Source organism: Microcaecilia unicolor, chromosome 8 (assembly GCF_901765095.1).
Source record: "Microcaecilia unicolor chromosome 8, aMicUni1.1, whole genome shotgun sequence".
NCBI lineage: Eukaryota > Metazoa > Chordata > Amphibia > Gymnophiona > Siphonopidae > Microcaecilia > Microcaecilia unicolor.
Window position 1 is genome coordinate 120,502,972 of NC_044038.1, and position 16,128 is coordinate 120,519,099.

A 16,128-nucleotide genomic window follows, 5' to 3' on the forward strand; every position below is an offset into this window, starting at 1 on the left:
ACTCAGTGCAGAGCTCTAGCCGCGCAGGCCAAACAAATTTGCCACTGGGCTGAGCTGCATCTACAGTCCCTGTCAGCAGCTCACATTGCAGGTCAGAGCAACGTGCAAGCCGACTAAGCAGGCATCGGATCGATCCAGCGGAGTGGGAACTAGCAGACGATGTATTCCTGCAGATATGTGCCAAATGGGGCAAGCCAGTGATGGATCTTATGGCGACCAGTTCCAATGCCAATGTCCCATGCTTCTTCAGCAGACGGAGGGATCCTCACTCTGCCGGGTTGGATGCCTTGGCTCAACCTTGGCCCCTGGGCTTGCTGTATGTCTTCCCTCCGTGGCCCTTGATAGGGTGAGTGCTCCTGCGGATTCGTCTGCATCCAGGAGAAGTGGTGCTCATCGCCCCGGATTGGCCCAGGGGGCTTTGGTATGTGGACCTCCGACAGATGCTGTTGGAGGCTCCCTTTCCGTTACCTCTGGTTCCGCACCTGTTGTCACAGGGTCCTGTGGCCATGGAGGACGCCTGCTGCTTTGGTCTTATGGCATGGCGATTGAGAGGGCGCAATTGAGAGATAAAGGCTACTCAAATAAGATCATTTCCACTCTCCTGCAGGCCCGTAAGCGCTCCACTTCCGTGGCTTATGCCAGGATTTGGTGCCAGTTTGAAGTCTGGTGTGTTTCAAGAGCGCTTTCTCCGTTGCGGGCTCCTGTCTCGCCGATTCTGGACTTTTTGCAGGATGGTGTATACAAAGGCTTGGCCTATAATTCCCTGCGGGTGCAAGTGGCAGCATTGGCCTCCCTGCGTGGCAAGGTTGAAAGCGTGTCCTTAGCTGCTCATCCAGATGTGGCACGGTTTCTTAGAGGGGTGCTTCGGCTTTGTCCTCCCATGTGGGCACCTTGTCCAGCTTGGAACCTGGGGTTAGTATTGAAGGCCCTTCAGGGGGCTCCCTTTGAACCGCTTTGGCGTGCTTCAGAGAAAGATTTGACACTGAAGGCCATCTTCTTAGTGGCCATTACCTCGGCGAGACGGGTGTCAGAGCTCCAGGCGCTGTCCTGTAGAGACCCTTTTCTGCAATTCTCAGAGTCAGGGGTCACGGTTCGGACCGTGCCTTCCTTCATGCCTAAGGTGGTTTCAGCGTTTCACCTAAACCAGCCTGTTTTTCTTCCCTCCTTTGTTGAGGAGGAGTTTCCAGATTCATTTGGGCAGTTGCACCTTTTGGATGTGCGCAGGACTCTGTTGCAGTATCTGCGAATTACAAATGCTTTCAGGACCTCTGATCATCTTTTTGTGCTGTTTGCAGGTCCTCGCAGAGGGTGTTCAGCGTCTAAAGCCACTATTGCCCGTTGGCTCAAAGAAGCTATCTTTTCAGCATATCTGCTGTCTGGCTGGGCTCCGCCTGAAGCCTTTAAGGCACATTCCAGAAGAGCGATTTCCTCTTCCTGGGCGGAAACTGGAGCACTATCTCTTCATGAGATTTGCAGTGCTGCAACATGGGCTTCTAAGCTCTCTTTCGCCCGACATTACAGGCTGGATTTGGCTGCCAGGAGGGATGCACGTTTTGGAGCATAGATGCTAGCGCGTGGTGTGGCTTGTTCCCACCCTATTTAGGGATTGCTTTGTTACATCCCATACGTAATGGCTTCATCTGCTTGATGACAAGGAAGGGAAAATTAGGTTCTTACCATGATAATTTTCTTTCCTTTAGTCACAGCAGATGAAGCCATGAGCCCTCCCTGTATGATTGTCTGTATTGCAGTGATTCTGATTTTAGGTGCTGTTCTTGTTTCCTGAAGTTATATTCCTTCCTTGGGTAGTCGGAAAACAGTCTTCAGGATTCTTGTTACAGTTATAGGAGGATAAGTTCATTCCCTCCAGTTCATGTTTTGGGAGGATGAGTTTATTCCCTCCAGGAGGATGCAAGTATTCCCTCCGTTTATACAAAGTGGAGGACGCGTTTATTCCCTCCAGGAGGATGAGTTCATTCCCTCCTTTGTTGAGTTCATGCCCTTGTTAAGGGGCCATTGTTCGCTGTGAGGAAAGTTCATGTTATTCCCATTGCGGTTTGCCATACTGCTTTGGATGCTTCAAATACTGAAGAGGCAGTGGAGCTAGCTGACCATGAGGCACTGAGAAAATTTGTGCTCTCTATCTCCCCCTGCTGGTTGATGGACACAACCCATAAGTAATGGCTTCATCTGCTATGACTAAAGGAAAGAAAATTATCATGGTAAGAACCTAATTTTCCCTTAATGACACAACAACCTAATCAGTCAGAACCCCCATAGGCCTGCTGGAACAACCAAGTTTTCAATTCTTTCTTGAAATTTTTAAACTCAGTGATACTAGAACAAGCAGTGGTAAACTGTTCCAACTTTGCTGTGCGAGAAAGTAAAAAGCACTACATCTAGTCGACTCGTACTTGGGCTAGTCTCGGCCCAGGAAGGATGAAATAATGGTCATTCAAGGAACACAGAATACGGGTGGGAGTATAAAGTACAGTGAGATTAACTATGATATTCCAGGTAGCCAAAATGGTGAGCTTTAAAAGTCTAATCTGCTATGTTGAAAGTGGTCCTCTGCTCTACAGCTAACCAGTGATACTGTTTTAATAGAGGTGTAATATGATCCATATGATGAATGCAACAGAGTAACCTGATAGCCACATTTGAAGAGTCTCCAATTTCTGAAGAGAAAAGCGTGAATGAAATGAGTAGAATCAAACAGGTAATGAATACTGCACAGGTGATGAAAAACAAAAAAGCTGATTTTTGTTAGATAAGAGATCTGGGGAAGAAAAGAGAGGGAAGAATCCAGTATAATTCCCAGATCACGAAAACTTGAAGCAGGAGTTCTAAAAAGTGTTAACGGAAAGGAGGGTGGATTCATAGACCCAGGTAGCCAACAAGTGACTGTCTTATCTTTATTAAGGATTAATTTATGGTCTAATAACCATTTGGAATAGAATCTAGACACAATTGAAGTGGGACAAGTGAAGGAGAAAAAGGATTAGTTGGGTATAGAAGAAGGATGCCATCTGCATAAAGATATGCTGAAATACCAGAAATTTGAATAAGAGAAGCAAGGGGGCTCAGAAATAGTTTAAAGAGGAGTGGAGAGAGAACCCTGGGGGACACCATAGTATAAATCTTTCTTATATGAGCTAGAACTTGATGTAAGAACCCGAAATTAACAGATAGAAAAGAGGAGAACCAAGAGAACACATTCCCAGATATCCCCAGAGAAGATAAATGAAAAAGAAGCAAGGAGTGATTGACTAAGTCAAAAACTGCAGAAAGATCAAGAGGTATAGCCAGAATCCTAATGATCCAACCAAAATGCCTGAACCCTGCAACACAACGAAACTAGTACTCGAACTGAACATAACTCTTCTTCCTTTCAATTCCCTAATGTGTCTGTCACACATGAACTTTTTCTATGCCACAATATCACTCTGTTTTTGTCATACCGGAATTGGCGATCGCCTTCACGGTACTATGTAAGCCACATTGAGCCTGCAAATAGGTGGGAAAATGTGGGATACAAATGCAACAAATAAACTATATTGTGCTGTTCAAAATGACCATGAACCTTGCTAAGAAGTGTTGCAATAACTGTCTCTGTTCTGAAATAATGACGAAACCCCAGATTGGTGGGGATGAAAGTGCTAACGCCTTATCAGCAAAGGACATCAGCTGGAGGAAGACTTGTCTTTTCCAAAACCTTGGACATATAACAAAGATTGGAGACAGGATGATAATGATTTAAAACTGAAGTATCAAGAGATGGTTTCTTCAAAATTGGTCGAACTATAGCTGACTTCCATATAGCAGGTGATTGTCCAGACGATAAATTGAGATTGATTATGGAAAAGAGGGGTGGAAGTAAACATAAGTCAGAGACCCGAAGCCAAGGAGATGGAAAGAGATCAATGAAACAGTATGTGGATCTCATCATAGCCATTACCTTCTTCATCGATGATAATGTATGAGTTTGAAAGGATGACCAAGTGGTTGAACCAATCACAGAAGAAGAATCTAGAAGATCTGAATCAGAAAATGAAGGGGCAACATTCGATTGTGGGGTTAGCAAGGATGGTAATGGTTGCTGTAGATTTTCAATTTTGTCTACGAAAAATAAAGCAAATGCTTTAGCTGTGGGGACAGCATACGACGATGGTTTACATGGATTCACAAAGTACTGATAAATAGAATAGAGCTCTCTAGCTGAATTGTGGGGCTTTTTGTAGCAGCATTGAAATATGACTTGATTTTGCGTTTTTAAGATGGAAATTATATTCATGATGGAACGTTTTACATTTTTTGAAATATGACTTGATTTTGCGTTTTTAAGATGGAACGTTTTACATTTTTTGAAGGTCAGAAGATGCCCTAGATTTCTTCCTGATTTATTCAGCGTGACGATATTGCTGCTTCAGTAGATGAAGGTTAGAGGTATACCAATATTGTTTTTAGCAGCCTTCTTATGACAGAAGATCCTTGGAGCAACAGTGACCAGCCTTTGAGCTAGGGTTGAATGCCATAGCTCTACCTGACCATTAACATATTTTGAATAACAAACAGGAACATTAAAATGGGATGGAGAGAGGAAACCAGACTCAATATGAGACAAGGGTCTAACCCAGCAACCTAAAGGAGGGGGAGGAGGTTGAAGGAATGAGGTGGGGGGGGGGGGGGGGAGGATAGAAAGATTGAAAAGAAGAAGAAATGGTCAGACCAAGCAAGGGGGTTGTTGAAAAAGACTTGGGATAAACAGAGGAATCTTGGAGGGTGAGAGCTAAATCCAGAGTGTGACCAGCAGTATGCGTGGGAAAAGAGATCCATTGCGAGAGAGATATGTCCACTAAAAAATGTAAGAAAAGGCTTTTCTCTTGGGTCTTTAGGATTATCTACATGAAAATTAGTCACCTAAGATGAGCAGATCAGGGTAATGAATAGTTGCATCGGCAACAGCTTTTAAACAGAGGTTCCAGTTCCCAACAGTTAAATCCAGAGGGCAATAGAACAATACAATATACAAATCTATCTTGACAATCAACAGTTAAGAATAGGAGAAAGGAGAAGGAACTTCAGAACACTTCAGATCCTTAGAGAAAATAATAGCAATGCCAACACCCAACCTAGAAACTCGAGAAACATAAAAAACATTGTTATCTGGAAGGCAAGCTCTGCACAATTTTGTCACGGATCACGCATGACTTAGAACATAAGTACCTACAATTCAAGAGACCAATTGGGAGAGAAAGTGGACTGGAGTGTTTTTAACAGAAGGAAATGGTACAATTACAGGAGGAAGATGTTATGAGTTGGGGTGGGGGAGAGGGGACATAGAGCGATAACCACAAAATACTGGAATAGAAAAACCAAGGAGTTAGAGAATAGACCACAGCTGCATTACTTAACTTGAAAAACACAGAAAAAGATCAAGATGCACAAAGATATAGACCTGCACGTAGGTAGAAGCATAGTGTCAGTAAAAGTAGAAGTAAGCAAAGTAAAGCGTTCAGGAGAAAATAACAGATAATGTAAGTGCAAGAGTCCAGATTGTGAAGCCTTACGGTTCATGTGACTTCCTTGGGCAGGCAGGAAACAGCTCGGGGGTGGGGGGAGGGGAGAACAGTGTTCAGCAGGAGCCAGGTAAAATTGGGTCAAGTGACTTGCTTGGGCAGGCAGGAAACAGCATTTATAGCAGTTGGGGAATTGGAGTGTGAGAGAGTTCCTTGATTCAGTGCTGATGTTGCATAGCAGCAGGATTATTAGGTCTGCCATGTAACTAGTAGAAAGACCGAAAATGATTCTGTACACTAGGGTGCAGAGCTTGAAGGTTATTCTTGTCTTGACAGGGAGCCAGTGTAAGGCTTGGAGTAATGGACTAGCTCTGTCAAAGTTGGATTTTCTGTGAATCAGTAGTGCGGCAGTGTTTTGCTCTGTTTGTAATTTCTTCAGGACATGATCTTTGCATCTGGTGTAGACTCTTTTGCAGTAGTCTAGGTGAGGCAAGGTTAATGTTAGCACTAGCATACGGAAGACATTTCTTGGAAAGTAACCTCTATTGTGTCTTAACTTCCACATTGTGTGGAACATTTTTGTTACAATGTTTGTTTTTTGAAGGACAGGCAGCGGTCCATTGTGATCCCTACTGTCTGCTATCAGGTAGGTGATCCCATTTAGAGTGGTGCTGGAGAAAGGGTCCTTGCAGTAGGTGGATGTGAGTATTAAGAATTGTGTTTTCTCTCTGTTTAGCTTCGGTTTGAATGTGGTTGCTGTAGGGATCTTAGAGGTACTTATATCTCAGATAACATTAGCAGATAGCAATACTGTGGAATCGTGTCTAGGGGGCGTACCTCTATAGCCCAAACGACAAGCTAGCTGTTGAGATAGGAATGAACCATGCCACAGATGAAATATATATTATATTTATTAGGTAAAGAAAAATATGTATAAATAGTTCTGAAGCAAAGTGCCAAGGAAAATACAAAAATAACTTGCTATAAAATTAGATTATCACCAAAATATATTGGGTATAACAAAAGAGAGGGAACAAAGTACAAACTAAAGTCCAAACAAAAAAACAGCACCACGGGCCTTTAAAATGGAACAAAGTTCTTTAATGAATGAGCCTTGACCCGACACGGGCCGTGTTTCGGTGACTAGCACCTGCGTCAGGGGTCTACATAAAATACAAAACATAGAAATAATATATTTTTAAAAATTGTTAACATATAATGAATAAAACCAAGAATTAAAAATAATATTTAGACTCATCAAGCATACATATATAAGCCTATATAAACACCTAAAGCATTTAATATTTTAACATTGCATTTAATAATTTAACATTCTCATATATTATTATATAGTAATTTGAAAATAAATGGATAAATAATCAAAACAAAAATGGTAATGGTAACTCACCACAGTGATGACGTGGAAAACTTGGGGAATAACTCGAATATTTTCATCTACAATATTCCTTACTTTTGGACAAAAAATTTTTCATATATTAATATATGTTTAAAATGCTTATTTTAATTATTAATAATATATTTTATAGAAAGGCCATATTATATAATACTGGCTATAACTGAATTTAAAAATAATTTTTTAAAACATTTTAAAATATACAACAAATTTCAAACATTACACTGATAATATCATGAGCCTTCAAAAACATTCAAATCAGCACAGAATAAATAGATATATACATCTTCAAATATAAAAGCCAAAAATATAATATCTAGTGGCATTACTTGATCTTAATTTTGAAAAAACAGCATTTTGTCACTATATGTGTATATATATATACATATATATATATGCATATATATACATATGTATCTGTGTATATGTATATCTATATATTATAGCATAAACAGGGCTTCTATTATCTTTTGAAGCTCTGGGTATATTTATTTGGTTATCTGCCAATTGCAATTAATTATGTAAACTTTATTTGTAACTGCTATAATGGTATTTTAGCTAATGACAAAATACCTTAAAAATTTGCATTTATTTTATCTACCAGTCACAATTAATTATACAAATGGCATCTTGAATAGTGGCAAAGGATTAACAGGGCTTTAATTCACATATATATGTTTCTCACATCAGCATTCATTTAATAAAATGTCTTCAATATATCTTTTAAAACATAGCAAAGATGATTTTCATAAACAATAAAATACTGACTTTCATTTTAACTCAAGTGTCAAAAGAAAAAAAATCTGTATACCTCAAACTATATTGCCAAACAGAAGGGTTTCAATGAGTATAACAAACCATAATGCCACAGACATTACCAAAAAGATTGTGCAATTGATAAAAGTTGTTAAATCATGAGGCAGCAAATACTATAGTGCCTAACTTAGAAACTTCCTACAATTTATTGTCATGACAAAAAACTTACCCCCACGTCTCACGTAGCAAAAGTTATAAAGCACCAAGGCACCTTCACTTTCTGTATCCAAATGGATGAAAAGCTGTGCTCTCAAAAGGCTCTGCTTTTAATACCACGTCACACAGGGTGGAGACATTTTTTGATTAACTTAAGTGAAAACACCTAATCTTCACAAAGCATTAACCTTTATCCTATCAAATGAATTAAGGTGGTTACTGGGTCTAAAAGCCTGCCAGATATGCAGGAATCATTTACTGGGTCCTAAAGCCTACATTATTAAAATGGCCATTTGTTTAAAATATATATAAAATAACAGGATATTGAGTAATTATCAAAACAATTAACTAACTATATTGCAATTTTAATCTATTTAGCAAATCTATAAATTGTATCTTCAATTAACTCTTCATATTCCAATTTGTTATCTACTCTTAAAATGAATATTTATCAAATATTAAATGACCAAATTTAAAAAGATTTTCTGAACAAATATGAACTTACCATACCCCAATTTTAATTTACTAAGTCTATTAATTATATTTTAAATTTAACTGTTCATATACTATTTTATTATGTCATTAAAAAAGCTTGTAAATGCTAAAATTGAGTTTAAACAGCACTTCATTCTTATAATTGTATGTTTATATTGTGCCATTATTATCTACCTTGTGAGTCTATAAATTACATTTATAATTAATTATTAAATTCTAAATATAAACTTAAATAATATTACAAACATATGGTTTTATCATTAAATGTACCAATATATTCTAATGTATTTACTATATAAAATGATTATTAAAAAATGAATTAAAATTAATTAAAAAATTAATGAAAAACATTTTTTGAAACCTTAAAAACTAGAATGAAACGTGAGTGGCATTACAAATCTGTAGTTTTATCATAATGTTATGTTGAATATACCCATGCAATCAGATGTTAAACTTAAATAAGTACATGTGTGAATCATTTGTTCATAAATACATGACATCAAACAATCAAAAATATGCTTTAAACCAAGCATATCATACATCCATTAGTCACATATATAAATGTTCCTTAAAGTGAACTGCAAAGAACATCCTTCCAATGTTTGAAAAGAAAGAAAACAACATAGTTTAAATATTCATTGAAAAACAGACAAGTCTATCTCTAGATTAAGTCCTGCAGGAGTTACTGTATTGAATTCAAAAATAGTTCTTTGTTCTCGTTGTAACAAAAGCAGATCAAGGTCACCACCACGCCACGGCTTTTTAACCACTTGATAGACAAAAAAACGGAGATCAGACGGGGAATGCGATTGTTCCATATAATGTTGCACAAGTGGGGCAGTAAGATTACCCCGATTGATATTACTCCTATGCTCAATTATGCGCGTCTTGATTTTTCTCTTTGTTTTACCCACGTAAAGTAATGAGCAAGGGCACATAATAACATATACGACATGTGTGGTATTGCAGTTAGTGTGGTTCAGCAGTTTATAAATTTTGCCAGTCTGCGGATGTTCAAAGGATACAATATCCATTGACAACTGACATACCGAACAACTCTTGCATGGATGATGGCCAATAGCAAAATGATCCAGTTCTAATCGTTGATCATTGTTAGTTTGAGGCAGTGATGATGGGGCAATAATTTCTTTTAAATTCCTTCCTCTAGTGTGTGCGATTGTGACTTTTTTATCTTGAAAGCAACTGTGTTCTTCAAGGATATGCCAGTTGTTATATATAATTTTCTGAATGTCTCTTGAATAGTTTGAGAACTGTAGGCTGCAAACAATATCTGGTGTTTTTCTATCATCTCGTGGTTTGAGTAATTTTTCTCTGTCAGATGTTCTAGCCTGTTGAAAGCCTTTAGTAATACATTTTGAAGGATAACCTCGATCCTGGAATTTTTTCTGTAGAGGTTTGGATTGTTCTTCAAAATCATTTATTTGGCTACACAGTCTCCGGAGCCGTAGGAACTGTGATCGTGGAAGATTCTCCTTGAGACTTCTACTATGGAAACTGTCAAAGTGCAAAAACTGGTTTTTGTCAATCGGTTTCTTAAAAATTGTTGTATCAAACCTGTCCATATTTTTAATGATATTTATATCCAAAAAAGCAATAGAATTCTGATGGAGTTGCATTGTAAATCTGAGATTAGGATCTAGGGAATTGAGCCAGGTATAAAAGGTTTGCAATCTTTCAAGATCTCCCTTCCAAAACATCAAAATATCATCGATATAGCGTTTCCACAGTTTAATTTCATCTTGAAATGGATTTGTTTCCAAAAATTCTTTTTCAAATTGCGCTACATAGAGAATAGCGATGTCTGGGGCCATAGTTGCACCCATTGCAGTTCCCTTTATCTGTTTGTAGAATTTTCCTTGAAAGCATAAAAAATTTTCTTTTAATGCTAGTGTTGCTAATTCAATAATAAAGGATGTTGGAATCCGCATGTTGTCTGTGCGATTATCAAGAATATCCTTTAAAATATTAAGGGCCTTATCCTGAGGGATATTTGTATACAGACTTTCAATGTCAAAGGTCACTAATATAATGTTTTCATCATAACCTTCAAACTCGTCCAGAAGTTGAATCACATGTGCAGAATCTCTTATATACGATTTAACATATGGAATAAAAGGTCTCAAAAAAACATCTACAAATTTAGACAGAGGTTCTAAAAGTGATCCAATAGCAGCAACAATCGGTCTCCCAGGAGGATTAAGAAGTGTTTTATGCACCTTAGGTAACATATAAATTGTTGGTGTAATCGGATATGGCACACTTAAAAAATCTTTCTCTTTATTTGTTAAAAAACCAGACTCAAAACCAAATTTTATCCAGAAATCTATCTCTGCTTTCATAGTGGGATCATTTTCTAGAAGTTTATAGAAATTAGTGTCAGACAATTGTCGTATTACTTCTTTTATATAGTCTGTCGAGTTTTGAATAACAACACCTCCTCCCTTGTCTGCAGGCTTAATGACAATTTCACTGTTGGATCTTAGAGATTGTAACGCCTCTTTCTCATTCTTTGTTAAGTTGTAAAAAAGTCTTTTCTTTTTCTTCTCTAATACTGTCAAATCACGCATCACACAACTCTGGAAGGCTTGTATTAATGGATCAGTGATACCTGGTGGAGTCCATCGTGATTTATTTTTGATGACACTGTTGTCTTGATAATCAACCGATTGTTCTTGAAAGTAATGCATGATCTTTAATTTCCTTTCAAACCGGTATAAGTCAACTCTTGTCTGAAACGGGTCATAATGATTCGTTGGTACAAACTTAAGACCTTTTTGTAAAACATGTGCTTGATCAGTGGTCAAAGTGTAGTCTGATAAATTGATCACCGGAATGTCGGTGGTCTGTTGTGCTACTGATTGAAGCTGGACGTTCTCTGTCCTCGGCCCCTCCATATTCCTCCTCTCCCTCTGCCTCGTCCCCTTCCACGGTAGGGATAAGTCGGATACTGATATTTTCTGTTGTTTGTTGTTGAATATCGGTTCTCTCTGTTGTTCTTCACAGGTTGGTTCATGTCCCAAATCTTGTCTAAAAAATGATCTTGCTGACTCTCCTCAATTCTTCTGTTAATAACAGTTGAATTCTGTCTTGGAGTTGAACAAGGAGATGTAAATAGTTCGTCTGAGTCATTTCTAATTCTTTTCCTTGATTTTTCTGGGGGCATCCTGGAAGTCCCTTCATCAGCTTGTATGTTATCTTGATGTGATGTCAGATCCACCCTGTGACTCAGTTTACGTCTATTGGCTTTACTAGTGTATTTAGGAACAGCCCACGGGTATATATTACCACTCTTGTAATCGTTCTCATCACGTTTAAATTTGTCATATTTGTGACGTTTAATATCTTTTCGAAAAGTGTCAATCTTCTTTTGTAAAGAAGACATGTGTTGATCGAAGTTTGAATCTTCAACAGACAACACATCAGTTCTAATTTGAATTTCCTTTTTCAAAATGTCAACTCTTTCTTTGGATGTTTCTATAAGTAAAATCATTAGATCTAGCGAACATTTATTCAAAATTGCACACCACTTGTCCAAGAAAATTTTATTGTCTCTAAACATCTGTGGTTCTTTCTTAATTCTTAAACCACGTGGTATGCGTTGTACCCTACAATATTGTATCAGGGTTGCATAATGTAATTCGTTTCTTATCAAATTTTGTTTATGATTAATAACATCATGCCACTTATCAGATAACGTTTCATCCTCATTCTCATCGAAAATTGGTGGTTCCTGAAATAAATTATTTAGTCGATCCTCAGAATAACCGAGTACATTGTCCCAATTTTTAAAGGCCATCCCTCACTCGTGACTTGGGTATAACAAAAGAGAGGGAACAAAGTACAAACTAAAGTCCAAACAAAAAAACAGCACCACGGGCCTTTAAAATGGAACAAAGTTCTTTAATGAATGAGCCTTGACCCGACACGGGCCGTGTTTCGGTGACTAGCACCTGCGTCAGGGGTCACAGTGATGATATATTGAAGACATTTTATTAAATGAATGCTGATGTGAGAAACATATATATGTGAATTAAAGCCCTGTTAATCCTTTGCCACTATTCAAGATGCCATTTGTATAATTAATTGTGACTGGTAGATAAAATAAATGCAAATTTTTAAGGTATTTTGTCATTAGCTAAAATACCATTATAGCAGTTACAAATAAAGTTTACATAATTAATTGCAATTGGCAGATAACCAAATAAATATACCCAGAGCTTCAAAAGATAATAGAAGCCCTGTTTATGCTATAATATATAGATATACATATACACAGATACATATGTATATATATGCATATATATATATGTATATATATATACACATATAGTGACAAAATGCTGTTTTTTCAAAATTAAGATCAAGTAATGCCACTAGATATTATATTTTTGGCTTTTATATTTGAAGATGTATATATCTATTTATTCTGTGCTGATTTGAATGTTTTTGAAGGCTCATGATATTATCAGTGTAATGTTTGAAATTTGTTGTATATTTTAAAATGTTTTAAAAAATTATTTTTAAATTCAGTTATAGCCAGTATTATATAATATGGCCTTTCTATAAAATATATTATTAATAATTAAAATAAGCATTTTAAACATATATTAATATATGAAAAATTTTTTGTCCAAAAGTAAGGAATATTGTAGATGAAAATATTCGAGTTATTCCCCAAGTTTTCCACGTCATCACTGTGGTGAGTTACCATTACCATTTTTGTTTTGATTATTTATCCATTTATTTTCAAATTACTATATAATAATATATGAGATTATTAAATGCAATGTTAAAATATTAAATGCTTTAGGTGTTTATATAGAGGCATATTTTCAAAGCACTTTGGGAGGCTAAGTTCCATAGGTTTCTATGGAACTTTGGGAGGCTAAGTGCTTTGAAAATGAGCCTCTTAGGCTTATATATGTATGCTTGATGAGTCTAAATATTATTTTTAATTCTTGGTTTTATTCATTATATGTTAACAATTTTTAAAAATATATTATTTCTATGTTTTGTATTTTATGTAGACCCCTGATGCAGGTGCTAGTCACCGAAACACGGCCCGTGTCGGGTCAAGGCTCATTCATTAAAGAACTTTGTTCCATTTTAAAGGCCCGTGGTGCTGTTTTTTTGTTTGCACCAAAATATATTACCATCTGATTATCCTAATGCACTAACTAAAGGAGTGATTACACAACACAGTACAATCATGAATTCCTAATGATTGTTATAAGAACTTATTACACGTCTTATGCAAAACACAGTGATCAGCTAACTACACAGACCAGAAGTCCTGAAGTAAACCTATCTGTCACAGACAAACTAAGGACTCATTTCCCCGACTATAGGCAATAAACCCTGAATCTCACTTTGCCGTCTGTGAAAGACTCCCAATGGTAGAGAAGCAGATATTTCCTCTGACTCGAGCTGAAGCCTCAGCGAGTCAGTCCGGGAATAAATTACAGAGCACATCCGAAGACATGGATTACTGAGACCAAGTCAGCACGGCTTTTATGTGGGGAAATCTTGCTTGACCAATTTACTTAAATTCTTTGAAGGAGTAAACAAACATGTGGACAAAGGGGAGCCGGTTGATATTGTGTATCTGGATTTTCAAAAGGCGTTTGACAAGGTACCTCATGAAAGGCTACAGAGGAAATTGGAGGGTCATGGGATAGGAGGAAATGTCCTATTGTGGATTAAAAACTGGTTGAAGGATAGGAAACAGAGTGGGGTTAAATGGGCAGTATTCACAATGGAGAGGGGTAGTTAGTGGGGTTCCTCAGGGGACTGTGCTAGGACCACTGCTTTTTAATATATTTATAAATGATTTAGAGATGGGAGTAACTAGCGAGGTAATTTAATTTGCTGATGACACAAAGTTATTCAAAATCGTTAACTCGCGAGAGGATTGTGAAAAATTACAGAAGGACCTTACGAGATTGGGAGACTGGGCGGCTAAATGGCAGATGACGTTTAATGTGAGCAAGTGCAAGGTGATGCATGTGGAAAAAAAGAACCCGAATTATAGCTACGTCATGCAAGGTTCCACGTTAGGAGTTACGGACCAAGAAAGGGATCTGGGTGTCGTCGTCGATAATACACTGAAACCTTCTGCTCAGTGTGTTGCTGCGGCTAGGAAAGCGAATAGAATGTTGGGTATTATTAGGAAAGGTATGGAAAACAGGTGTGAGGATGTTATAATGCCATTGTATTGCTCCATGGTGCGACCACACCTTGAGTATTGTTCAATTCTGGTCGCCGCATCTCAAGAAAGATATAGTAGAATTGGAAAAGGTGCAGCGAAGGGTGACTAAAATGATAGCGGGGATGGGAGGACTTCCCTATGAAGAAAGACTAAGGAGGCTAGGGCTTTTCAGCTTGGAGAAGAGATGGCTGAGGGGAGACATGATAGAGGTATATAAAATAATGAGTGGAGTGGAACAGATGGATGTGAAGCGTCTGTTCACGCTTTCCAAAAATACTAGGACTAGGGGGCATGCGATGAAACTACAGTGTAGTAAATTTAAAACAAATCGGAGAAAATGTTTCTTCACCCAACGCATAATTAAACTCTGGAATTCGTTGCCGGAGAACATGGTGAAGGCGGTTAGCTTAGCAGAGTTTAAAAAGGGGTTAGACAGTTTCCTAAAGGACAAGCCCATAAACCACTACTAAATGGACTTGGGAAAAATCCACAATTCCAGGAATAACATGTATAGAATGTTTGTACGTTTGGGAAGCTTGCCGGGTGCCCTTGGCCTGGATTGGCCGCTGTCGTGGACAGGATGCTGGGCTCGATGGACTCTTGGTCTTTTCCCAGTGTGGCATTACTTATGTACTTATGTACTTATGAATAGGTCCAAGAATTGATTCTCTGAAGGTAGATTACACAGTCTTCCATAGGGCTTTGTGGTGGCTGAGCTAACCTTGATTTGGTTACAAGCATGCAGTTCACTGGTATTAGGAAAACAGTCTCTTGCTCTCTTTAGAGCTTTCTATCCATCTGCAAGTTCTCTGGCGTTTCTCCCTCTGGTGTTCTCTTCTTCTCTGTCCTCCCTCTGTTTCTGACTCCAACTAACTCTGGTGGTCTCATCCAGCTGTTCTTCCTCTGACCACCTCTCTAACTAAACTTTCTTCAGTCCATACCTTTGGTATCCAAGCGTCAGATGATACCTGTGGACCAATCAAAAAAGAAGACATAATGTCCAGCCAGATTCATAGTCATGAAGAAGCCTTTGTTATAGATGACATGCAAACTCCAGTGTTCCCAGAAGATAACGGGGCTAGTTTGCAACAAACAGTATGTCCTTGGAAGTAATCCTGCAACGCTCAGCAGTACCTTTCCTTTGCAAGAAAGCTGGATTCTGCTAGTTACAGATGTATTCAGGTCACAAGTTGCAGAATCCATATTGTTAGAAGAATGGTTCAGGCTTGTATAGGCCAAGACCAGCAAAGGTGAGATCTCAGGTAAATATCCCTACATTGCCCAGGATTCTAGGATATTCACTGCTATTTCTGTCGTGTCCTTGTCAAATGGAATGTAGTTTAACACGTCATCTGCATAGACGAATGGGTTAAAACTGTTTCTTGCCAGTGTGTTTACTAGTGGGAGCTTCATTACGTTGACTAGTGTGGGTGATACTTTGCGGAACCCTGCATTCAACTGTCCATGGGGGGGATAGTGTGTTACTCATTTTGACTTGG

General features: G+C 38.0%; 1 protein-coding gene across 6 annotated transcripts in view; it reads left to right on the forward strand.

The window, feature by feature from the left end:
- Window positions 1–16,128, forward strand: part of RUFY1 (RUN and FYVE domain containing 1) — a 744,748-nt gene that overhangs the window by 5,440 nt on the left and 723,180 nt on the right. For 3 of the 6 annotated variants that reach the window (XM_030213171.1, XM_030213174.1, XM_030213175.1), the window contains exon 2: window positions 2,608–2,719. The exons of the other annotated variants lie outside the window; for them this stretch is intronic. The gene's annotated coding sequence lies outside the window, so the exon portion shown is untranslated. The remainder of the gene's footprint in view (window positions 1–2,607; window positions 2,720–16,128) is intronic. 6 annotated transcript variants of the gene reach the window in all.